This window comes from Pinus tabuliformis, chromosome J (assembly GCF_031772625.1).
Source record: "Pinus tabuliformis cultivar Carrire ecotype Pingquan chromosome J, CPIR1, whole genome shotgun sequence".
Lineage (NCBI taxonomy): Eukaryota > Viridiplantae > Streptophyta > Pinopsida > Pinales > Pinaceae > Pinus > Pinus tabuliformis.
In genome coordinates this window covers 913,739,893-913,765,966 of record NC_142295.1, presented here as the reverse complement: position 1 = coordinate 913,765,966, position 26,074 = coordinate 913,739,893, and the positions used below count along the sequence as shown (strand labels likewise).

At 36.1% G+C, this 26,074-nt stretch overlaps 1 pseudogene; it reads right to left on the bottom strand.

Annotated features, from left to right (window-relative positions):
- The window catches only part of LOC149229714 (NADH dehydrogenase [ubiquinone] 1 alpha subcomplex subunit 9, mitochondrial pseudogene), a 103,073-nt pseudogene extending 77,793 nt beyond the window's left edge, over positions 1–25,280 (bottom strand).
- Positions 25,281–26,074: the final 794 nt, after the last annotated feature.

The window sequence follows — 26,074 nt, the reverse complement described above, 5'->3', positions numbered from 1 at the left end:
ATCTTCTAATACAACTCCAGGTTGGATTTTAGACTTATATGCTAACTCTAAGATAGTAGGAGATGGTCTTAAATTCATAATCCCAAGTAGTTCCACTGCTTCCTTAGTTATTATATTGATGACAACCCCTAAATCAATCAAAGTATTAGGAAGGGTTGTTCCACCAATGTGAACAGTCACAGTGGGATTCTTAGGGTCCTCATATTTAGTAGGCACATCATTTCCTAACATTAACTCAGATAATTTACCAATGACACGCACATTAAGGGGTACCCTAGGTTTCCTACCTGGGATTTTACCACACAATTCCTTAACTATTTTGGCATAAATAGGAACATCCTGAATCGCTTGAAGCAAAGGAATTCAAACATGCAAATTCTTTAATTATGTTAGGAAGTCAAATTCATCTTGAAGAACATTTTTAGCTTCAACTAGTCTCTCAGGATAAGGAGGGCATAAAGATGTCTCACCTTTAGTAGTTGTTACAGGTTTCACAGTTGGGGAAACATATATTGTTACAATGACATTAGCTATTATGGGAACACTAAATTTAGTACAAAATGTTACAACCTTATCAACTGTTTCATCACTAAAAGTATCACATGTTGTTTAAGTCTGTTGCTTTCCTACAAACCCTTGAATCACATCTCCTCCTCCTAATAAATTTTATTCCTCATTTTCTATTATAACTAGGGGAGGAGTGGGGGTTACTGTCCAACATAAGCGAAGTTTCATTTCATTACATTCTACCAGTGAAATGAAGTTAGGGAAAATTCAAGATTCTACTTGATGTACTGCCTTATTATTAGGATTAGGATTGGGTTGTGCAGGAAGATGAGGGCATAGTAATGGAGCACTCATTGTAAGGGAGTTGTAGCAACTGTTGCATTGGTAATTGCACATGCATCTGGTTTGGGAGAGCAGGTCCTCGCCAAGGTTGAGGCCATGAAGAAACAAACCATTAGGGGAAAAGGCATAGGATATCGAACCAAAGAAGGGTTAGGGGGTCTGCCATGAGACTGTTCTATATTGAAACTACTAGGGTGAATGTTGAGCATTATATACATTAGACCAAGAATTGAAAGGAGGAAAAGAGTCTTGCATCATACTTGGTGGTCTATATTTCCATGGCTTTTTAGATCCAACAAAGTAAGTTGCTTCAACATCTTCCCTTGCTTCCTTATAAATTGCCTTGAGTCTAGGTAGTGAAGGATATTGCTTGGCGGAATGATCACGTTCATATATGGTACACCTATTAAGTGGAAACTCTTTCAAGGGGTGCTTCTTTTGACATTGAGAGCAGAAAATGGCCAATGATTGCTCAACTTCTCTATGTTTTTTATTTTCCTATAATACATCAAACTGAGAAGAAATTTGACACATGATGTCAGTTTTAAATTTCTCCAACAAATTCCCAATTTCTACATGAGTTGCTCTAGTATTTGTTGACTTCAAAAACCTAGCATATGCATCATGTGTCATGGTTCGATTTCTAGCAGATCCCCTGGAGCTCCTTTGACAAAGCTGAACTATGTCATCATAGGACTCCTTAGATATATCTCCTTTCCCTAAAAGATTCAACATATTGAGGCAATCATCCCTTGTTGGGTTGTGTTATATTATTTCCACGACTACCCCACGTCATAGGGGGGCGGTAGTCCCCCTCTACGGGGTCAGGGGCAGCGCCTCGAGAAATTTTTTTTGGACCCTATATTAGGTGGGTGGACCTACCTATGGTTTTGTACATGGATTTCGCACATGGTTTTGGGCATGATGGTTTTCTGTCCATGGTATTTTGTAGATCCGGTTAAGGGAACTACGGTTATGTTCTAATCCAGGGTTTATGGATGCTTCAACATGTATATATATGTATTGTAACATTGAAAGGAACACAATGAAAAATCAATCTGGTAGTCCTGATTTTAGGATCCAGGGGAAAATCTCTGTGTGTATATGTTTTATGTTTTATGCTCTCGCCACTGTTTATTTTTTGTTTTTAGAATTCGTATGCAAGTAATTTTTGTATGGGGTTAAAACCTACATCCCTCATTCCCTTAATCATGATTGTTTTGACTATCTCCTTATCCAAATTACTGTGTTGAGACCTTTGCAAATTGTATTGAAGGCATTCAACATATTCCTCCAAATTTTCATTTGGTGTCTGAGTAATTCCAAATATCTCATCCTTCAAGTCCCTAGAATGATAGTAATCCTGGTATTTTTCTAGAAAGACTTTCTTCATTGCATCCCAGGTACCAATGGACCCCCCATCGAGTCCCATAAACCATTTCAATGCTACACCTTTTAATGTAGTTGGAAACAAATTCAGTTTTTGTTCCTCAATGGTGTAGTCATAACTTCTATAAAGAACATCAAATTAAAAAAGGAGTGTATCAGGGTCTTCTGAGACCATACCTTGAAAAATAGGGAGTGCAGATAAGGGTATCTTCTTCATCGGAGCCTGCCCTTGAATATTCCCAATGGGAAAATCAAAAGTGGTGACTGAACTTCCTGCCATGGGGTTTTGTTGAAAATTTATAACAGTTTTTACATATGGTCTTCCTGATGAAGGAGATTGTGCTTCCTTTGGCGATGAAAGTTGTTTAGGCTACTCAAGTTGTTCAATCTTCCCACGCTGTTCAAATGGATTTGATGATCCAAACAAAATCTTGTTATTCTCTGTATCAACAAGCTATTTCACTTCACTGACAAAGTCTAGAGTATGATGGCCAAATTGTTCCTTGAGAGTCAATCCTTGATCAATTAAGCTTGTATCCACATAACCTTCCTTCAGAATTTGATCCTCTCCTCCTATTTTTATAGAAGGACTAGAGATCCTAGGACTTGTTTCTAAAGATTCCTCAAACTCTATCTCCTTTCCTAGTACATATGTATCAAGAGATATTAGATTTTGTGGGGTGATATTAATAGGTTCTTTCCTTTTTATCACCTTCCCCTGAGTAGAGGATTCTGCTTCAGCCTTCAAAATAATATCCTGTATATAATTTGTCCTTCCCAAATCTCGATTATTTTTCTTCCTTCCATGTCCTCTTCCACCTACATAGTTAGTTTTCTTGGGGGCACCATGTTTTTCCTCTTCACTACTCATGCAATGCAATCCTATGTGCCTTGATCCTAGTGAGGTCGAGCCTGCTTCAGTATGTTGAAGCGATGTGCAGGTTATTACTGCTCATCTTATCACCCAAAAACCTTAGAATCAGGAACACATATACCACACTTCCAATCAATGCATGCAAATAAGCTAGTCACACATATGCACCTTAATAGCCTCCTTGACAACTACGCCAAAATGTCAAGTGAAACAATTGTTCCTTTAAATCAGAGCAACAAGTTCACTCTTACATTAATTATCAATCTGAGTAGGCTAGAATTAAGGCTATCATGAAAATTCTATGCAGGGGAAATGCTAAATATAAAAATGAATCTCAAACCAAGGTCATTGCACACTCACTCTCAACAAACATTCAAGTTGTTATATTGTTCAACATAATATCAATTCCCGGAAAAGAGTCTTACAATTGCAACTATTACACAACCATTATCACTTAGACACAACACTCCTGCAACCCTTCAATCACTCAATCAAATTCTACACACACACATTCAAAGAAAGTGCAATCCAATTTGTAACAAAAAAGTAAATAACTTTCTACTACACTAGTAAGGGATTGGTCTAAGACTTATGCCATCACATCATTTAAAAACTATCCACAATCAATAAATCATAAATAACTTTGAAAGTAACAACAATCACTGTCATAACTGAGATTAATTAATGCAAATAATTAATATACTCTAATTAACCAGTGTTCCCTGCTAGGAAGGAGGGCCCTTCCTCCTCAGCAGGGGCTGGCACACTAAACAACACACAAGCTACTAAGAGAAAGATATAATTCCACAAGGTTGAGATTTGCATTACAGGACATTGGGATTATAGTGCTTTAGTGCTTTCCCCTTCTTTCCAGTCCTATATTTCTAAAATATTCATTTCCCACGTGGGAAAACAATTCTCTTCTTTATAATTTTTTAATACAATAAGAAGATCATCATGAGAATCTTTTGATTCTCATGTGATCTTAAAATAAAAGCATATTTAATAATTCATACAACAATTTTCATGGTAGGGATGACGCTATAACAATTTCCTTTAATTATAATGATTTTACAAAGAATCTTAACTAAGTGATATATTTGCTCCATGAATATCTCCTAATAGTTGAATTGACTTTGACTTGATGCATTCCTAGATCTGGTCCATATGACTAATTAGAAAAAGACAACATGTGCAAGGATAACTATTCGTGTATTGGCAAAAAATCATGGAGCCTTTAATCCAAATTGATAAAGGAAACTGAAATGCAATCATGTAACAACAACTTCAACAAAGCACTTAAACTTGAAACAACCCATACATTAGTTTTATGATAAAAATTGCCTAAGACAATAGTTCTTATGCCAAATTATAAGCATAATTAGAATAAGAAAGTGACATATGGAAAAGGACATACTTAGGTGAATAAAGGTTGTTATAGTGGTAAAATGTGGTCTTGTTGGTCAAAAAGTAGGAAAATGAAATAGGAAAATAGATGCAAAAATGTGACGATTCCATGGCCCAACACCAAGATTTAAGAAAAATCTATTTTCTATCTCAACATTAGAAGATATAGGTTATTGAGTTGAATTTTTGGATGGCCTAGGGAAAATACAAGATTGGGTAAATATTCTCTTGAGAAGCCAGAAAAAACTTAGCTGGGTCATGCTAATTTGACTAGGGGAGATGGATACATTCACCCAAGAAGCCAGAAGGACTTGGATAGGTTATTTGGCTAGGGATGAGTGGCCCAGGGCAACTACAAGATTGTAAATATCTTCTCTTAAGAAGTTGAAAGGACTTGGTTGGGTCATGCTGATTTGACCAGAGGAGATAGATGAAATTCAACTAAGAAGCCAACAATATTTGGCTGGGAAATGTTGATTTGGCTAGGGGTGAATGGTCTAGGGGTAAGTCCTCTTTTGAGAAGCCAGACGGACTTGGCTAGGTCATCCTAATTTGACCAGAGGAGATTGATACCTTTACCTGAGAATGCATGAAGGAATTTGGCTGGGCCATGCTAATTTGTTTAGGGGTAAATGGCCCAAGATACTCACATTGCTTATGGTAGGGTAGAGTGATTTATAGACGTGCATGTGAGGAGTCACATTTCCTACTACAGGATAAAGTGATTTGTAGACGTGCATGTGAAAAGATACTACATCAACATAGCAAGCTCATGAACTTTTCTTATGGAGGAGAAATTTCAGCTAAGGCGAAATATGTTGCAGCCAAGGATAATATCTCCCTTGCTAAGAGGGAGTGTTTATTTTTGTAGCATTTGGAGGTATCCCCACATGCCTAATTCGGCCTAGAAAATAAAAATAAAAATTGGAGCATTAAGTCGACCTAGGAAGACAAGTCGGACCAACAACATGAAAGGGTGTGTCCCATGGTTAATTTACCCCCATTTGACAAGTATATATAGTTGATGTGACATTTCATTTTCTCCATCAAGCAAGTGCAACTTCATCTTCTCTCTCATCATCATTTTATCTTTCCTAGAGCAGCTACACATGTGACAAGGAGGCTGAAATTGATTGAGATGACCAAGCTGATTCTTCATCTATTTGATTGAATTTTACTAGGCATTGACCAAATCTATTTGATTGAATTGTTGACCATTTGACCGAGTCATCTAAACACAGTAGGGACTTGCATGTGCTAGTTGACCATAGGCTAACCGTAGGGCTACATGTGTAGATTATTGACTGCAGGGTTGACAACAAACTATTAAATGCAAGGCTGAAAAATTGATTGTTTAACCAACATTGACTTTTGGTATTTTGGGGCGATTTGACCAACTTTGATTTGCTGGAGTTTGACTATGTTTAATTAGTATTTTGAATTGGATATTGGCACATATTTCTAGAAAAAAATGACTTGTAAACCTAGCTAAAGAATAATTTCTCCCAAAGAAAAGTTGGGTTTTCTCCCAAGTTTGGGTTTCCCAGGCGAAAATTTGTGTCTACTGTGCATGATTATCTTTTTATGATATTTACTATTTCAACTACATTTACTGTTGATATTTTCTGAAGTGTGATTGCTCAATGATATTAGTGGCATAAGAATATTGTGTGAAAATCATTAGGAAGTAATTGTCTATCAAAAACTAGAATTTGTATTGTGTATCATGTAGAAAATTCAGCAGATTTATCCTTGCAGGGTTAATTCATATGAACAAAATTCAAATAAGAATGCATAAAGGAGCTATTTTCTTCAAATTTAACAACATTATATATCACCACTAACAATGAATCAATATAGAGTAAAGAGACAATGTTTTAAAAATATTCAAGAATATGCATTAACTTAATTATATCTATTTCTCATTTCAAACATGGTAGGTTACATCAGAATGATAATATGCATACAAAATTTATTTAGACCTATAAATATCAAGTATTTTCTTCAGCTTGGTAAATTTCTAAAAGGTTAAATTCCAAAGGTTTGCTCATAGTGAGGTTTGATTTTAGATCAAATGATGAATCCTAATGAACAAAGAATAGGGATTAAGACATTAAATAAGAGAGCAAAATAAATCCTAAGCAACCATATGATACCTCCTTAAACATAGGGACAAAGCCAAGGAAAACTCCCCTTTAAAAACCCCTCAAATTTAAATTTTTGAGTAAGGAATTCATGCTACAAGAGGTATACATGATTTCTGTGAAGAAAAGGTGCATATGAGTAGAGGCATATGTCACTTTCCTTTAAACAAAGTGCCTATGTATCTATTTCATGGAAAAAAATTCACAACACTTCTGAAAACAATCCTATAGGTCCTGATTAAGGTTGAGGTCTTCAAAAGAGGTTCAAAGCAACCAAAAAGCTATATTCCAACTCCACCCTGGAGTTATAATCTTTCCATACAAGATTTAATTTACAATCTCTCTTAAAACAAAAGCCCCAAACATAATTTCAAATTCTAATTTGCTACTTTATATATTGAATTTCCAACATTATTGTTTTTTTTAATGGTTGTAGAATATCCTCCCTTGATTGTTCTTTAATTCTGAGCTACTTCAAGTATTATCTCCAATTCTCCTTTTCCAAATATAATTTTCTTATCGGTTGACCACCATAACCACTCCCAAATGAGTATTGTTCCAGTCTACAGACCCCCGAGTAGCAAAGGGTTGTATTAGAAGAATAAAAAAACTAGCATTCAAATTGTGCGATTGTTCTAGAGCACATGAGTTCCTTTCTCTCAAGTGCATACACAAATTTGAGACCAGATTGAACACAAGCTCATCAAGAAAAAATTCAACATTATGACATCCATCCAAAATTAGGGTAAAAAAAGGTGAGCTCTCAAGCCAACAATCCTCATTTCTTACATATCCTTTGACTCTTGAGGCTCATGCCACTTGTCCATCTCACGCAAAATATCAATTTTTTTAAAGACTAAATACATATTATTCACCCACCCATGTGTCACTCTATGCATAAATAATTCTTTATTTAAAATGCAGAATAGAGATTATTCATCACATCCCAATCTCTCTTCAAATTTTTACTTTTAGATGTTCCCTCGATCCTATCCATTTTCCTCATCAGGTGAGTGCACATGAAACCATTTTTTTCTATTTAAATAAAATCATTCTTATTTCTATTTAACTCACCCCTTTTAATATGCATTTCTATTTCCAATTATAAATTGAGTTCTATTTCATTTTCATAAAAGATGTGCATATGTCTATATGATCGAAAAAATTGCTCATGTAACTCATTCAATTTCCTTATATGGGATGTAGAATCGGGTAAGGTTATCCTCTGATGCTACGGGGGTAGAGGGAATATTATAGTTGGTGCACATTGATGTGTTTGAACATGCGTTGGTTCCATCACTGGGAAAATGTGTGTACTATATTATTTACAAAACACATGTATTTATTTTCTCGAGAAGAAGTTTGAAGTCTTTGAAAAATTCAAAGAGTTTAAGGCTCTTGTGGAAAATCATACATAGAAAAAAATTAAGGTGTAGAGGATAGATAATGGTGGAGAATTATGAGGGAATGCATTCAAAGAATTTTGTAAACTGTGCGGTACAACAAGGTAGAAGACTACTCCATACACACCTTAACAAAATGGAGTTACATAAAGGATGAATAGGATGTTGATGGAGAAAGCAAGAAGAAGGCTCAATGGTGCCAAGTTAGGACATGAATTCTGGGTAGAGGAAGTGGACACTGTGTGTTACCTAGTAAATAGATCACCCTCATCAACATTAGATGACAAGACTCCACATGAGGTATGGACTGGTAAGAAACCCTATCTTAAACATCTGACGGTATTTGGTTGTGATGCTTATTGTACACGTTTCAAAGAAGAATATGGGTAAATTGGACAAGAAAGTTGAAAAATGTATCTTTATTGGATATAAAGATGGCTTGAAAGGTTATAAGCTCTGGAACCCAACAACTAAGAAGGTTATGTATAGTAGAGATGTGGTATTTAGAGAAATCAAAGATGTTGTCAAACAGGAAGCCCTACAAAGGGAGAAATAAATATCAAAGATAGAGTTTGAATTGAAGAATGATGAATCAGACTCTACAAAAGAAAAACAACAACAAGAAGAATAACTACATACTCTAGTATTGAGGAGATCGGTTCAGGAAAGAAAGAAACCAAAAACACATACTCCACTTAATTTCTATTCAACTTTAGTTTTGTTTATTGCTAATGTTGATCCTAGATCTATTATGAAGAAAATAGATTCAGAGGATGGAAAGCTTTGGAAAAAGCCCATGGTTAAAGAAATTGAAACTTTGGACAAGAATGAGGCTTGGGATCTAATGGAGTTGTCAGCTGGAAGAAAGCCCAATGAAAACAAATGGGTGTTTAAGAAGAATTTGAATGTAGGGAAAAGTGGATAAATACAAGGCTTTAGTAGCAAAAGGTTATTTCTACATAGATGGGATTAAATTTGGTGATATTTTTTTATCTTGTTTCCTGTTGCCAAGTTAACTTCTATTAGATTTCTTTTCTCTGTTGCTACTACCTTTGATTTTGAAGTAGAACAAATGGATGTGAAGAAAACATTCCTACAAGGGGATTTAGAAGAATAAATCTACATGAAGTAGCTAGATGGCTTTGCAAAGAAATAATTAGTATGAAAGTTGAAAAAGTCCTTGTATGGGTTAAAGCAATCACCAAGGATGTGTCAAAAACTTAATACTTATAAATTGGAACTTGGCTTCAAAAGGATCAAAGTGGATCACTATGTGTATTTCAAATTAGTTGGTGATCACATTATTTATTTGGTCTTATATGTGGATGATATTTTTGTTGATTGGAAATGATAGGGAAATCATTCAAGAAGTGAAAACTCAATTGTCCTCTAAATTTAACATGAACGATCTCAATGCTCTGAATTTCATCTTAGGAATGTAATTTAGAAGAGATCACGAAAACATGAAACTCTAGTTAAGTCAAAGGAAGTATGTTTAATATTTAAGAATATAAATTGGTGAAGGTTCCTACTCCCGTGGGTGTAAAATTATCTGCAAATCAGTGTCCCAAGACACAAGAAGAGGAAGAGAAGAGGACATGCTTCATGTTCCATATGCCAATGCAATTGGAAGCTTGACATATGCAATGGCTTGTGCTAAACCATAAATTACACATGTAGTGGAAGTATTGAGTAGGTATATGTCAAAACCAGGAAAGTAGAATTGGATAATAGTAAATAGTGCTTTTAGGTATTTGTGTGGTACCACTGGCTATGGATTGTGCTACCAAGGAAAACCAATATTGGACACAGTGTTCGGAATACATGGTTTTTTTGATGTAGATTGGGCTAGAAAAATAGATTGCAGAAGTGCGGTAAATTGAGAATTTTTTCCCTAAATTTTCCTAGGGTTTCCAACAATATTGTTTAAACACCCAACACACTGTTGTAACAAATCCACAATGACAATATAATCTAAATTTAACAATGTTCAATATAGTTTAATACGCCTTCTAATTCAACAAATTAAACTACTGTATCAGACCCGAGCTATTCTAACTAGTCCGTAGCTCTGGAAGAACCATTCTTAGCTAGCGTAGGACTACTAGTTTTCTTTGTCTGAATGCGGCTTCATTGAAGAACTTGTCAATTTCGCTTCAGTGCTTGTGGACTTCCTTAGAGGACCTCAATATGGCTGGAACAAAACTTTGCATGACCTCAGATGCTGTACAGGGGCACAATTTACCTTCCCCTGACTTCGAGGTTTACCAGCGAATAAAAACTCATAAACCCTTTGTCTCAACGTGTCATGAATTGAATGATTCTTTGCGTAATCATGAATCTGCTTGTGAGTCAGAGCTAATCACTTGAATCATCTTAGAATAGAGAAAAGGGATGACTTCCTTCTTTAGGCAGGGCTTCGACCTATTTTAGTGTTCTCACCTGCAAATGTTTTATCCTTTTTTGTAAAAAAGTTGAGATTTTGAGCTTTTTGTTGTTGTTGTTGTTTTAAAGACTTTTTGTGCTCTTGGGTTAATTTGCAGGCTCATTGTTCTGTTTTACAAAAAATATTGGGCTTGAGGCCCAATCTTTAGGAACGCCAACTACAAAGCCACAAACCAAGGATCACAACTAAGTCCACTTCATTCAATAGGTATTATGAAGGCATTTCAAGCATTTCATAAATGAAGAAGATAATGACATTATGAATTTCAGTAATCTGCCCTCAAAGTAACAATATCAAGTGTTATTGAGAGTGCTAAGCAAGTTTGCTCACTCTAGAATGCTAAGTCCTTACTCATAAAAAATGCCAAAGCTTAGGTGAAGGTCATAAGAACCTCTGGCACCAGTCCAAAGAAAGACATGCAATATGATATAATTACACAAAGGACGTAAGTTGCACTATTATCTGCTGACATTATTGTAGATGGTAAAAAGGGGAACTACAATGGATGCACTTCAAAGTGCTTCACTACCTATGAAAGCAATGTTCTGTTTGCACTTCATTTTATGATTGAATATGATAGTGTTGGTGGCAGCTCAGTTGAACTTCCTCCATGATCACACCAAAAATCTCTAACATGTTTTACTTCCTTCTTAGTTTTAATATCGAATGTGTTGATCGATAGGCGGGATTTTTCCAGAGTTTAATCATGACCCTGTTATCCAGATTGCCAATTTAGTTATCATTACAATGAGTGATTCAAGGCTATGAGCTTATGAAAACAAATGAAATATTTTTATTCAAATGTATTGCTAAAGATAGAACTGTTGTGTTTCATCCTCAAATTATCTGACATAATGGCCTTTCAGTTTTGAACTTTCTGTAAGATAACTGCAAACAAGATCCTCGATTCTATTGGCTTCACAAAAATGTTAAAGAAGTGCTCAAAATTCTAGTGGTCAAAAATGTCTTTTTGGCCATTGCAAGAGATAGAAGTGGAGGAATCAAGCGCACTGTTATGATTAACTTTGAAAGGGTTGACAAGGGAATAAACGCTTCTTAGTGGCAGTTTAAAAACCCCAAGAATTGACAATAAAATTGAGAGCACCTGAGTGTATGGGTGCCAACTGTGTCAAACTGATGGACTCATAAGTGAATGCCACGAGGAAGTGCTAATATAACATGTTAAGAGTCGCGGAAAACAGTATTAATAAATTGAAAAATGCCAAAGAACACTAAGTTTCAGTTCCATGATAATTGAAAAATGTTGAAGACAAGAAAACATGCAATTTCCAGGCATCAGATTTGGGGCTCAGATTCCAGGAAAACGAAGCGAAATTGCAAAATCTAGAACATGGGTTTTGTGAAGAAAGACATCAATTAGGTGACCGGTGAGAATTTCTATGGAATTGAGAATAGTTTGAGAGATATTGCTGGTTTTCTAAAGGCTATACACATAGGTCACGTGACAGACGGATTTCCAAAACATACGTCCCGTTCCTCTAATGTTTTGGGGCTTCACGATTGATTCAAATGGAACCATTGCTAAATCTGGAACCAGAGAGTTTATGGAAGTTCTTACAACTGGTGCTAATGTTAGCACGAGTGGACAGTTTAGTGTTAGTTTCTATTCTGTATATTTGATTGCAGATACTGAATGCTTGACTTGTGAACACAATAATTATGGCTGTCATTACAATTTATATCAAGTAAACAATGGTTGGATAAGTCATATGCAGGTCTATCATCATTGAAGGGTTGATTCATTTGGAATTCTAATTTGACTTATCCAGGTCTATCATCATTGAAGGGTCGATTCATTTGGAATTCTAATCAGAGCTAATAATGGGAAGTCCTCACAAATTCATTAGTCATATCTCTTGAAAGGAATGAAGTTGTGATTTTTTCATAGCAGATCTAACAATATATACATTCTAGCGGAGGCAGCAAAAATTTGAAGTAAAACGAGATGGAGAAGCACTGCCAAATGTGTTGAAATTTGTAACTAGGTTTGGCCTTCATAAATGTGTTTGAGATGTACTTATCAAAAGAATGAAGAAAATATTATTATTATTATTATTATGACTTATTAAAGCATGAGTTTCATGATTGGGTCACCATGTTTTAGGTCAAAGTCCCCATTGAGGACTTCTAGGATTTATAAATGAGTCATTAGAGTCATTGTACATTTAAAGGGACCCTTCTTGTGCTTTTGGTTCATGTAAAACGAATTATTCTTGAGTCAAAAATGAATTTATTCTACTCCACACCGTGTTGGCCTCAAGACAAGTAATTCGACCTCACAAAAGGGCTATAAATACAAGGAGTTCAAATTCATTTGGAGCACATCATTCTCTCTCACATAGTTCGATCTTTGAAGCTAGAAGTTGGGAAGTGCGAATTGTTTAAGGGCTGGAAAAGAAGCTGGAAAGGAGTCTGAGTTTCTGGAGGAATACAGAGGGTCTCAAGATCGAAAAATTGGGACATGTATCATTCAATTCTAAGGTGTATCAAGGAAGATCGAAGTCTTCCAAGTTTTGTTGAAGTTGTTGCTGCTACATCTGCTGGGTCGAAGCTGCTACTGGGTTGAAGTTGCTGCTGATGCTGCCAGGTCGAAGTTGCTTATGAAGGATTGTAATTTGCAAGAAGGATTGAGTACTGACTTGGTGTGGAGGGAATCTCTGTCTGGGTCTATAGTCTTGGATTATCTCGAGAAACTATTGAAGGAAGAATTGTTGACTGGGTTTTCCCCTAGATAGGGGTGTTTCCCTGCCTGTCCGCCTACATCTATTGTCCTTGTGTTATTGTTTTGGTAATTTCTTGATGAACTAAAAGATAAAGAAGAACATAAAGATAAAAGAATCACAAGAAATTATCTATATAAGAAAATATTTCCGCCTTTTTGATTTTCTAACATGCTATTAGAGCGAAGGTGAAGGAGGCAAAAGGTAGTCTTGAATATCTACTAGAAGGAATCTAAAGGATTGATCTAGGCATCATATAAGGAGATCTTAAACTTCGAGGACAATGTCTAACACATTAAAGAGTGAGAACAAGTTGGAAGGAGGATCAAACTATAGATCTTGGAAAAAGAGAATTGACCTCATTCTTGAAAAGAACTCTTAGATGTGGTCAAAGGGAAGATAAAAGAAACCTATCGAAGAATCCAGTGATGCAGACAAGGTGAAGTGTAGGGAATTGGAAATATTGGCTATGACTCTGATGGTAGAAAGCATTAGGTACAATCTTGTCCCATACATTTCCAATATAGCTCATGCTCAAGAAATGTATGATGCATTGACAAAATTATTCACTATCAAAAATATAGGTCAAGTAGCAAGCTTGAAGAATGAGTTAAGGACTGCAAAGATGACAAAGGAAGATATTGTCGCTTCCTTATTTGTAAGGATATCAAGGATTAGAGATGAACTGCAAGCCATAGATGAAATAGTACCAGAGAAGGCACTAGTAATCACTGCACTATTCGGACTACCGCATACTTGGAGTTCTTTTGCTTTAGGTCTCAATAGTTGGAAAGAAGCTCCTACCTTTGAACAATTATGGAATGTTTGCATCCAAGAAGAAATAAGAATCTCATTAGTATCCAACAATGGAGAAAGAATTGTGTCAAATGCTTACTCTACCTCTCACAAGAAATGACACTCCAAGAAGTCAAGAGGGCCAAGAAAGAAGGTTGATATGTCCAAGATAGAATGTACCAATGCCATAAGGTGGGTCACTATAGAAGTGACTGCCCCGACAATTCGAAGAACAAGAAGAGAAACATGGATCAAGCCAACGTAGCTGAAGAAGGATCTCCAAAGAAGACTAAGCCCGAAGAATTGGATATAAGGGACTTACACTAGCTTTAGTTATTTCTTTTGTTTTCTAGATTTTAGGTTTAACATATTTTGGAAAAACATTTTTCTCTGTACTTAAGGTTATAGGTATCCCTCAAGCTTGGAGGGAGCCCTCACTAACCTCCAAAGATAAGTATCCTATTACCATTTTCATTTCTAATCTTCCTTACTTATCTGGTTTTGTTTGCATAAAATACTAATCACATTTCTCCTCTTATTTTCCTTGTTTAGGAAAACTTGTTAAAGACTCGAGGAAGAAGGTCTCACAAAACATTGGAAGTACAAGGTTTTGAGGTATATTTTGAATTACAAGTTTTGCTCTCCATATTCATTATTGATAAGCTATTACTAACATCTTTGTGCCTAGCTTTCCTGAATCTTAAAAGATTCTTCATTGGGTGATTCATCATTAGGAATCAACCCTCCTCGTATCTTTGATTGCTCTTATAAGAACCTAGAAAGGTTCATTGTGAAAACCCTAACTTAAGGGTATGTCAATGACCATGTATGAAACCTTAATCTGCTTAGGGTTATTGTTGAAAGAAAACGTCTGATGTTTTTATGAAGTTTAAAGTAATTGACTGATGTTTTGATGATTTCTTTTTTGGGGTTTTGGTATGGTTATGGAAACCCTAACTTGTTAGGGTTGGATGGTAATCTCTGAAATCCTGAACCTTTGAAGTATTGGTAATTTAGAGTTTGCTATGTCTTGTATTAAAGCCCTAGATCATTAGGTAGGGTGTGTAAGCAAGACCCTTATAATATCCTAGAAATGAAATCCTTGGTGTGTGTGTGTTTATTCGGTCAAACCCTAGTCTAATCAAGTTTGACTCTTATTGATATTTGTGTAGTTGGGTTTGACTAACACATGTTGTGATATGCTTGTGCATGGTGATGGAACCCTAGATATATGAGTTGACCTAATTGTTGATGGTCATGAGTCCTAAGGTTTGGAAATAAGCCCTAGTCGAAGTTTGTTTCTCTAGGATGATAGTATTTGTGAATTCTAGGGTTTTGGAGTTAAACCTTAGTAGAAGTGAAAATCTCTGATGTATGATGACAATGTGATAATTTGAGATTTGTGTAAGATTCTTGAAATCTGAGTTCTAGTTATGGTTGATGTTTGATTGTTTGAGAAAATCCAAGGTTTGCAACAAACCCTAGTGGAAGTTAGTCATGTTGTTACTCTGAATTGAGCTATAATTGGTTTTGGTTGTTAAAAGCTCATGAAATCTAGGGTTTGTATGAAATCCTAGTAGAAAGTCTAACATATGAATTCTGAAAGTTGTTTTTTTTCTCTATATAATACTATCTAAGCACCCACGGGGGCTTTGAACCAGTGACCTATCGCAAGGAGTGCCTTAACAATACGCCCATTCACCGTCAATCCAAAGCCCCATGGGCGAATTCTGAAAGTTGTTAGATACATTGTAGATCTATATTTGTTTGAATTGTTTCTAGGGTTTGCTATATGTTGTAGTAGGGTATGTCATACCTTTGGAAGAAACATTAAAACCCTAGATGTAATGAAAGTTGTTCGAAGTCTTGATGAAGTAGTCTAGGGTTTATGACACAATTCCCTAGCAAGAATTTGAAAAGTATGTGTCTCTTGTTTGTAATTAAGTTTGGACATCTGATATATATATATATATATATATATATATATATATATATATATATATATAACGTTGAAAGTTTCCATGATTTTGATATGGTTAAATTCATGCTTCTATAGATTTGGTTGTACTTGCTAAGTTGTGCAGGTACTTGATCTTCAAGATAGTGAAGATGTTCGTAAGGTAAAGTTGATGTGATAAGCATGATGTGATTAATGATGATGAGAAGGATGGAAGCCATGAAAGATTCTCCGATGTCGTAGAAAATAAGTAAAGCTCCCTATATGAAGAGGAAGCCTGAATGAAATCTCCCTAGGTTAAGAGGGAGATTTAATGAAAGAAATATCCTTAGGTTAAGAGGGAGCTTGAATGAAATAAATCTACCTAGGTTAAGAGGGAGCTTGAATGAAAGAAATCTTCCTAGATTAAGAAGGAACATGGATGAAAAGAATCTCCCTAGGATAAAAGGATGGTTGAGAATATTCCTTGTATAAGCCATGATTAGATTCTCTCTGATTAAGAGGAAGTGACAAATATGGTTCTCTACTTCATGTGTCATGCACTAGACCATGACTAATAGTCGTAAGTTTTAGTGAAGGCCATAAGTAAGAAGAAAATTGGTGAAGTATTTTGAAGAGCTGCTGAGATAAGAAAATCTGGATTGATTTGTGGCATTATGGCATATGTTGCTACATGATAAGTAGGAAAGGATGCTTCATGGTTGAGTAATCTTTTGTCAAAGATTCATTGAAAAATCTCTAAGTCCTACTATGAAATGTTGAGAAGCAACATCAAGTTGTTTAGAAGACCCCAGAGATTTGTATTTGTTTATGTACATTTGAAATTTTGTTACTGATTGGGGTTGTGTTTGTACAGGTAAATCTCTCGAAAGTTTGATATAATGTTTTCACATGCTTAAGTGTTGTCGATTAGTTTGATTTGAGAGATTTGTTTGATCGGGAAGGATTTGTTTCCGATTGAAATAATTGAGAAAGTTGAGGCTTTGCGTGAGACATTTCTTGGGAGGGCATCTGGTCGACACTTTGTGTTAATGTCTAGTTCCTGAAGTAGGGAGGGTGGCGTTGGTCATGGAGCTCTGACCTGATATACACACCTAGATCCCGGGGTTGATGGTTAGTAAGTAATCCTGGTGGTACTTAGAGAGGCTGAAAGCTTTAGTCCATCTTAGTCCCACTTGGATAGATTTCCCTGGTTAGGAATATAGTGCATGGCATTGTGGTGCTTAAACTGTTAGAGGACCTTGGATAGATTTCCTTGGTCAGGAAGCTAGTCCATGGCATTATGATGCCTAAAGTTCTTCATGGTTCATGTGTTCTGAGATCTTTTTTATACTGATGAATACCTCCCTAGTTAAGAGGGAGTGTTGAAATATTTTTATTATTTATATTATGACTTATTAAAGCATGGGTTTCATGCTTGGGTCATCATGTTTTAGGTCAAAGTCTCCATTGAGGACTTCTAGGATTTATTTTGAGTCATTAGAGTCATTGTACATGTGAAGAGACCCTTCTTGGGCTTTCAGTTCATGTAAAAAGAAATATTTTTGAGTCAAGAATTAATTTATTCTACTCCACTCCAAGTCGGCCTCAAGAAGATCAAGTCAGCCTCAAGACAAGTAATTCGACCTCACAGAAGGGCTATAAATACAAGGAGTTCGAATTCATTTGGAGCATCTCATTCTCTCTCACATAGTTCGATCTTTGAAGCTGGAAGCTGGGAAGTGCGAAATTGTTTAAGGGCTGGAAAAGAAGTTGGAAAGGAGTGTGAGTTTCTGGAGGAAGATAGAGGGCCTCAAGATCGAAATTTTGGGACAAGTCTCACTCAATTCCAAGGTGTATCAAGGGAGATCGAAGTCTTCCAAGTTTTGTTGAAGCTGCTACTGCTACATTTGCTGGGTCGAAGCTGCTACTGGGTTGAAGTTGTTGTTGATGCTGCCAGGTCGAAGTTGCTTGTGAAGGGTTGTCATTTGCAAGAAGGATTGAGGGCTGACTTGGTGTGGAGGGAATCTCTGTTTGGGTCTAGAGTCTTGGATTATCTCGAGAAACTATTGAAGGAAGAATTGTTGACTGGGTTTTCCCCTGGATAGGTGTTTTGCCTTGGCTGTCCGCCTACATCTATTGTCCTTGTGTTATTATTTTGGTAATTGATTGATGAACTAAAAGATAAAGAAGAACATAAAGATAAAAGAATCACAAGTAATTATCTATATAAGAAAATATTTCTTCCTTTCTGATTTTCTAACAAAATGAAGTGGCAATGTTTAAAAAATCAGAGTTTTGGCAGCATATTACCCAAAAAAATTTGGCAGCATTATAAGGATCCATTCCAGGATTCTAGGAAAATTATACAGATAATAGGGTACATGGTAAGATAACTCCAAGCCCCACATATCAGCAATTGAACATATCGAGTGATCAAAAGCAGTTAGTTCTTAATACCTGGCAACCAAATATGCATATCCCAAATTTCAAGGAAACTCAACTTCAAATTTCCAGCAATTTGAATTCTTTTGCAACAATTTGTTTTTATTTTTAGACTTAGATGCTGAAATTTTGCAACAAATTAGAAGATTGCTTTTAATTTGTTGTTAAATTTAGATTGAATAATATGATTTTACTCCTAAAAGCTAGCAACGGCTAGCAGATTGTATTTGCTATATATTTCATCATTTGTAATGAAAGAGGGGTTTGGTTTGGAGAGAAAAAACCTTTGTATGTACATGAGATGTTTTTAATATAGATCAAAGTTTCCAAGGCAGAAGTACTTGGGCATTTTACCCAAAGATTCATGTGACAATATTTTCTAGTCATTTTCCTTAGTGCACGTTTTCCTTCTGTGCTTTTCACTACTGTTATTTCTTCATATTTGAATGAACGTTTACAAGTTAAGAATTCATGAAATGCTCTGTCCTTCATTAGATTCAAATATTTTCACTCTGTCTCTCTAAAGTCAATACATAATTCATCTTTTGGTGCTTTGTTTGATGGACCGTTTTCTTAATTCTACCACCATACTCTGATGAACTAATGGTCTAAGGAAATATTGTTTATCTCACCTTTGTAAGTTTTGGGTTCATCAACCAGGATCTTGGAAACCCTTTGATTTATATTCAACCTTTGACTCCATTGCCCATTAGATTTTCTCTTTGTACAACCACTTTGTAAAACCTTTACCCTACCAAATATCTGGCCACTAATCTGGGCACACAACTAGCTGTTGAAGTGACATTGGATAACTGAATTGTAGAGAGAGCCCTATCTGGTTTGGAACGGCTAGCTTCCAATCTAAAAGATTGGTTCAATGTTACCTTTGGTTTTTCCTTTCATAGCCAGGAAAATTACGGAGTGATAACATTTTGGCGCGACCATTGTCATGCAGGCAAAGACTTCAAGTAAATTATCTCAGAGGAGCAAAAATGATTTCTATCTGATTTCTGATGGCGAACAAAAGTCAGACACAATGGTGGTTGTCTATCTTAAACCTGGCGACTCCGCTGTCAAATACTCCAGAGCTCAGAATTCCTTGGCGACTCCACTGTCCGGAGAATGAGTAGCATAAAGAATTTCTTGGTGACTCCACTGTCCGAAGATGGATTCCATAGAATCTTGCAGATTTGAAAGGTAAGCTCCTATGAATCGGTCACATATTCCTGGTTTTCCAAATCAATTGCCTCGTATAGATTGGAAAACATATCTGCCAAAATTTAAAGATAAAAAGGAGACGATGTCGTTTTGCATCTGATCAAATTTCATTTGCATATACATAAGAAAAGGGTTGAGTTGCATGAATATTATCTAATGAAAATGTTCATGGTTTCTTTGGAAGAAAAGGCAAGATAATGGAATGAAAATTTGCCACCTGCTAGCTTATATTCTCTTAAATATTTTCATACAATTTTTTATGAGAATTATAGGGAATGTTACCAATCTTTATCACTTTTTGGGAACTATTGTGAAAGTTTTGAAAACAAATTTCAACACATTGAAAATGAATATGGTGATGAAGAATTAATGGATGGAGAAATTAAAGAATTTATGAAGATTATTTTCAACAGCAGAACAATATATTAGAGGATAATTGTCATGATATTCAGGAAGATTTGTAGCAGAATTTAGTGCCTCCCTTGACTGAAAATGAAGAAAATCAGGATCATAATATTCAAATTCATACTTTATCCCTTGAGAATAATGAAGAGATCCAACAATCTTCAGAAATTTTAAGAAATCAGGATGAAGATATGGATAGTCAATCAGTATTTTCTGGAGTTTATTTACCTTTGAATTAGTCAATGAAGAAGAGCAGGTTGTTTTAGATCTCTTTGAAAATGAAGATGCTATTCGAAATCTTACACCTCTTGAATTGATAAATTCTGAAATTTTTGAAAGCCAATATGACATTCTCGTTGAGTTGTATGAAGGGTTAATTTTTGATATTCTTGATACATGTAATGTGGCAGTTCCATTTGAAAATTTTCAAGAATGTACAGAGTTTTTCCCTGATGTGGATAATGAGAATATTGAGCGGATTGTTGTTTCTTTGTTTAAATATGATCTTGAGTTTAAGGAAATAGAACAAAAAACAACATCTATTTTAAATGAAAAATGCCATTTTCTTTTTGCTCATCAGGAAGAGGTATTTTTTGATACTTTCACAGACACTTTTACAAGTATGTTGCATTCAGCAGTGAAGGTGGATTTTGTGGTGTTCATGGACTATGAGTATCAGTTTCAGCTGGAGTTTGAATTGCCATCTTTCATTTTTTTCTTTTTTTTTTAGGAGAGTGAAAGCATAAACTAGTTAAGTAACCATTTATTTACATGGTTGCATTAGGTTTTTGAAATCACTTAATATTGCAGTTATTTTCATCGGCTTATAGTAGAATAGTTTGTTCTTGAATAAGCTCATAAGAGTGAGCATATTTTAACATTTCAGGTTTTCAGTTTCCATGATTTCAGTGTGAGTTGCAGAATCAACTTCTAGTTTGAACTTTGTATAAAGGATTTCACTTTCAGTTTACAACAAAATTGTCAGTGAGAAGTTTGGTTTTAGCTTTCATAGGTTTTCAGTTTAGTTTGTATATAAGTGATTTTTGAACAATTGAATACATGGTTTTAGGTTTCAATTTTCAACCTTCATACAGTATGGCTTTCAGTTTGTGGATATTTCAGTTTTCAGTTGTAGTATTTTCAGATCAGGTCACAGTTACAGGTTGCAAAAAGAATTTGGTAACAACCCAATGGATCAGGCACTTGGTCTATGGGCTACCTAGTAGGGAGGATGGCATCCCCATTGGAGCCGATGTTATCACTTGCAATTTTTTTATAATTCGATCAATTTTTTTTTGGGGTTTTAAAGTCTTTTTTTGCTCTCGAGTTAATATGCAGGTTCATTGTGTTTTTTTTACAAAAATCACTGGGCTTGAGGCCCAATCTTCAGGTCCGCCAACTAACAAGCCAAGAGCCAAGCATCACAACCAAGTGAACTTCATTCAATAGGTATTAAGAAGGCATTTCAAGTGTTTCATAAATGAGGAAGATAATGACATTATGCATTTTAGTAATCTTCCCTCGAAGTAACAATGTCAAGTATTATTGAGAGTGCTAAGCAAGTGTGCTAACTCTAGAATGCTAAGTCATTTCTCATAACAAATGCCAAAGCTCAGGTGAAGGTCATAGGAACCTCTGGTACCCGTCCAAAGAAAAACATGCAATATGATAAACTTACACAGAGGACACAAGTTGCACTATTATCTGCTGTGACATTATTGTAGATGATAAAAAGGGGAACTACAATTGATGGATAGGATTCAAAGTGCTTCACTAACTATGAAAGCAATGTTTTGTTTGCACTTCATTTTATGATTGAATATGATATTGTTGGAGGCAGCTCAAATGAACTTCCTGCATGATCACACCAAAAATCTCCAAGGAACATGTTTTACTTCCTTTTTAGTTTTAATATCAAATGTATTGATCGAAAGGGGGATTTTTCCAAAGTTCAATCATGACCTTGTTATCGAGATTGCCAATTTGGTTATCATTACAATGTGTGATTCAAGGGTATGAGATTCTGAAAACGGATGAAATATTTTTATTAAAATGTATTGCTAAAGATAGAACTTTTGTGTTTCATCCTCAAGTTATTTGACATAATGGTCTTTTAGTTTTGAATTTTTTTGCAAGATAACTACAAACAAGATCCTCGATTCTATTGGCTTCACAAAAATGTTGAAGAGGTGTTCAAAATTCTAGTGGTCAAATCTGTCTTTTTGGCCATCACAAGAGATAGAGCAAGTGGAGGAATCATGCACATTGTTATGATTAATGTTATAGGTCATTTTGTCACATTTGGTTAATAGGCCTACAAATTGGATCCATCAACATCCATGAACACCTTGTCATCATCCCTACACAAATCCCTAAGCACGACTCTCTCAAATCCCCGAGTCTGTGACCTTGATTGCTTCATTCTAGTGCTTTTAAGGCCCAGCGTGCCCTGTCCGTTTAGGGATCTGCGTTTAAAACAAGTTGCTCAGTTCTGCACATGCTTTGATCAGAGTAAGTTGTCCATTGCTAGGGGTGCGCTAATTCTAAAAATTCGGGAAAAATAAAAAGAATCCCGAAGCTTCCTCTTCCATAAGCTTCCAAGAGTTGTTACAACCATTTACCTTGGATAAGAACTTTGAATCCTATCTCACCCTACCTTGGAGATTTCACCTCTTATCCCTTGAGCTCATCCTCCCATCAAGAGTGGATCTCAAGCCTAGATTGGTAAATGGATAAGAATTCCTAAACTACCATCCTCTCCTATATATTTACTGCCATCCACAAGCTAGAGGTTGGATTTTGGAGACTAATCATACCCTTATGCTACTAATTTGGTCATAAGAGAGTTATCATTCCCATGCATTAGGGTGGCTTTGAGGTGTACATTATGCCAAGGAAGGACAAGTAAACTTGGAGGGATCTCTACAAGATCAACTTCCACTTTTGATTGTAAACTCTCTCCCTTTCATATTAATACAAAGAGTCTACCGTTTTCCTATATGTGTTATGTTATGTTTACATTCATATATTTCAATGCTATGCTAATCCATTGAATAGAGTGATTGTATAATGCTACATAGTTGTTGTAGATCTTTAGCTTGTGTTGTTTTTTTGTGCAGGTTCTAATTATAGAAATCAGAGCTACGGTTGGAGCTAACAAGCCAAGGGGAGAGAAGAGCTTGCAACGGATCAAAAGTAAGCATCTTTCCATTTTCCAATTCCTTTAAGGGGAGCTTTAAGTCTTTGGTTTTTGTTGTTCTAGACCAGGCCACTAGGTTTAGAGAAGATACTTCTATCCACAGTCGTAGATTCTATATAACAAATTGGCGACCATTCTAGGGATATATTCATTTCCTTAGTGGTTTCCTTGAATATATCCTTGTTGCACCTCCTGAATAGACCCCTATTTTCTCACTCAGTCTGAATTTACCCTAGGAAGACCTTTCATTGAGCTGAATTTGTTTTTTTGTGTCGAAAAATCCCTTTTCCTTGATCAACGCACCCCTTGGTTTGCTCACAGAGCATTGTAGAGAACCCTGGCCTTCTTTGTACCTGTGTTGCAGAGCACTGGTTGCCTCTTTGCACCTGCGTTCCCTGTTTCATGGAAAAAATTGCCTTTTCATGCTTTGCTCTCTGATTAACTTGGTTTCAGTTGGTCCTCGTGTCCTTGAGTGTGTTTAACTCTCTTAGAAGCCTTCATCTTGTTTGCTTTTGGTTTTGAGTGCCTTTGATAAGAATTTGTTTAGATTTTGCTTTCTTCTTGCCATTAGGTCATTAGTACGTTGATTGCTTGAAGGAATTTGTGTTTCATTCATCGTTCTGAAAAGTGTTTTTTATCAGTGATTAGGCGATTATCTTAGTTTCCATATGAAAATTAAGCGGGATTGAAAAGAAAAATCTTATGCATCATGCATTGTATCTAGGGTTTTGTGATTGAAAATTGTAGTTAGAAATAGTTGCATTATAGTAATTGCTTAACAATATTGTTTGTCGCATCTTGTATATTGCATATTCTTTGTTCTCTTCCCTCCCATATATGTATTTTTTCATTGAACAAAAGAGTTTCATTTTATCATGCTAGTTTGCATTTTAGGATATTTAGGTAAAATTCGTGGTGAGCCTTGAAAACCGAAACTTAACTCAAGATAAACTTTAAAATTTACTAAATCAACCTAAGGAGAATTTCTAACATTAACGCAAACATCTAGAGGTCCAGGCTAGAGACGTGTTTTGATGTCTATAAACATAGGAGTTGTTTTTTTTCCAGCGTTGCATTTCGGTGGTGATATCCCGGTCCACGTATGTAAGTGTATCAGACTGTTCTCCACGTATCTTCGGGTATATTGGATGGCGCTCCACACATGAAAAGTATATGGGAATGCTCTCAACATATGGTTACGCATTAGACAACACTAACACAAACTGCACTTCCATGTACCGTCGAGTATATTTTGGAAGTCCAGGTTGCTATCCTAGCCATAGGTAACCAAGTTAGTTGCCTTGTACACTGTGATACACCGAACACAACATTCAGGGTGATTGCCTACTATACGTAAATCCTTGGTTCTCCAAGGTTGTATATTGTAGTTCACAGTTGCTTGGTAAACCTTTATGCCTAGTTTACCCTCTTTTATTTATTTTTTGTGTTAATTGTTAAAATTTATTAATCCAACGTGGAAGAACAAAACCCTTTACCCCATCGTTTGTGTAGAATGAAAAATAAGCCACCTCTCCCACCATAGACAACTCCTGGACGTCGTCAGAATCATAATAAAATGCAGACTACCGAATCTGGTACTTCCCGAGCTATTACTTATGGTCCTCCATCTGAGATAGATCCACCAGAATCATCTTTTCCTGTGAGTACGGAGCCCGAGATTACCTCTCCATTGGTTGGTGACTCTGACATAGTCGAAACTGAAGCACATGAAATCTCTTTACTTGAGGTTATTGAACTTGACTTTCCTGAATCAAAGACAACTCAACCTAAGGTTATACAACCTGAGGTACCTAATCCATCTACACCTATTACTTCAGGACCTTCTCATTCTCTTCCTTTGTCTCAAACACAACCCCAAACTATATATCTTGGACCCGACGGTGAATCCCTTCCACCTGGTCTTTTGAGTATCGAAGGGATTCCATCGGAAGGGCCTCACCCTCCTATCCCATTCGAGAAAGGGATCATTTTTATCAGGACTATCCTTTTCCATCTCCTCATACTCCATTTCAGCCTCCTTTGTCTGATTCTTTTCCTTTCAACTCACCTTTGAGTTTCCCTTGGAAATCTTCTTTGGGACAGATAACCATGACTGAATTTGTTATGGTTTCCTAGCCTGTATCTTCTACCATGGCTAAGACAACCCAAGTTGAAACCTCATCCATGTTTGTAATGACACTAGAGGCACATTTATATGGTGGCCCATCTGTCCCACCTGGTTACCAATCCTTGTCTGGTACCTTCTCTGGTGCAACATCCAGTCCATGGACCTCTCCCATGAAATCTACATATGGAATTCTGTCTGGCACTTCTTTAATGAGCGCTACACAATTTGCTCCTCTTCCTCCATCTACACCTATAGTTCAGCAACAGACTGGCCCTTATGTTAGTGGACATGGTTATCTACAACAACCTAATCCATCTCCTATTGGGAACCCTCCTCTTGGGTGGGAGTTGCCTTTGTATTATCCTCCTCTTTCGGTAGGGGGAAAACCTGTTGTAGGTTCATTTCCATCTCCTCAAGTTAGTGCTCAACCTCAAATGATTCCTCCCTATTCAGGAATGAATGCTAATGTTTGGCAACCTACTTTGCCTATTCAACCTGGTTTAGTTGTGGCTTCATCTTTAGCCTCTCAACCTGTTCCACCTACCTCTCAGATTTCTGTTCAACAACCCATATCTCAACCTGTTCAAACTCAAATGAATGTGAGCCAACCTTTACAGGTTATACCTTTAACTCAACCTATTCCGCTGGTATCTGGCACATCCCAAGCCATGTATACCTAGCCTCTTCAAGGTAAC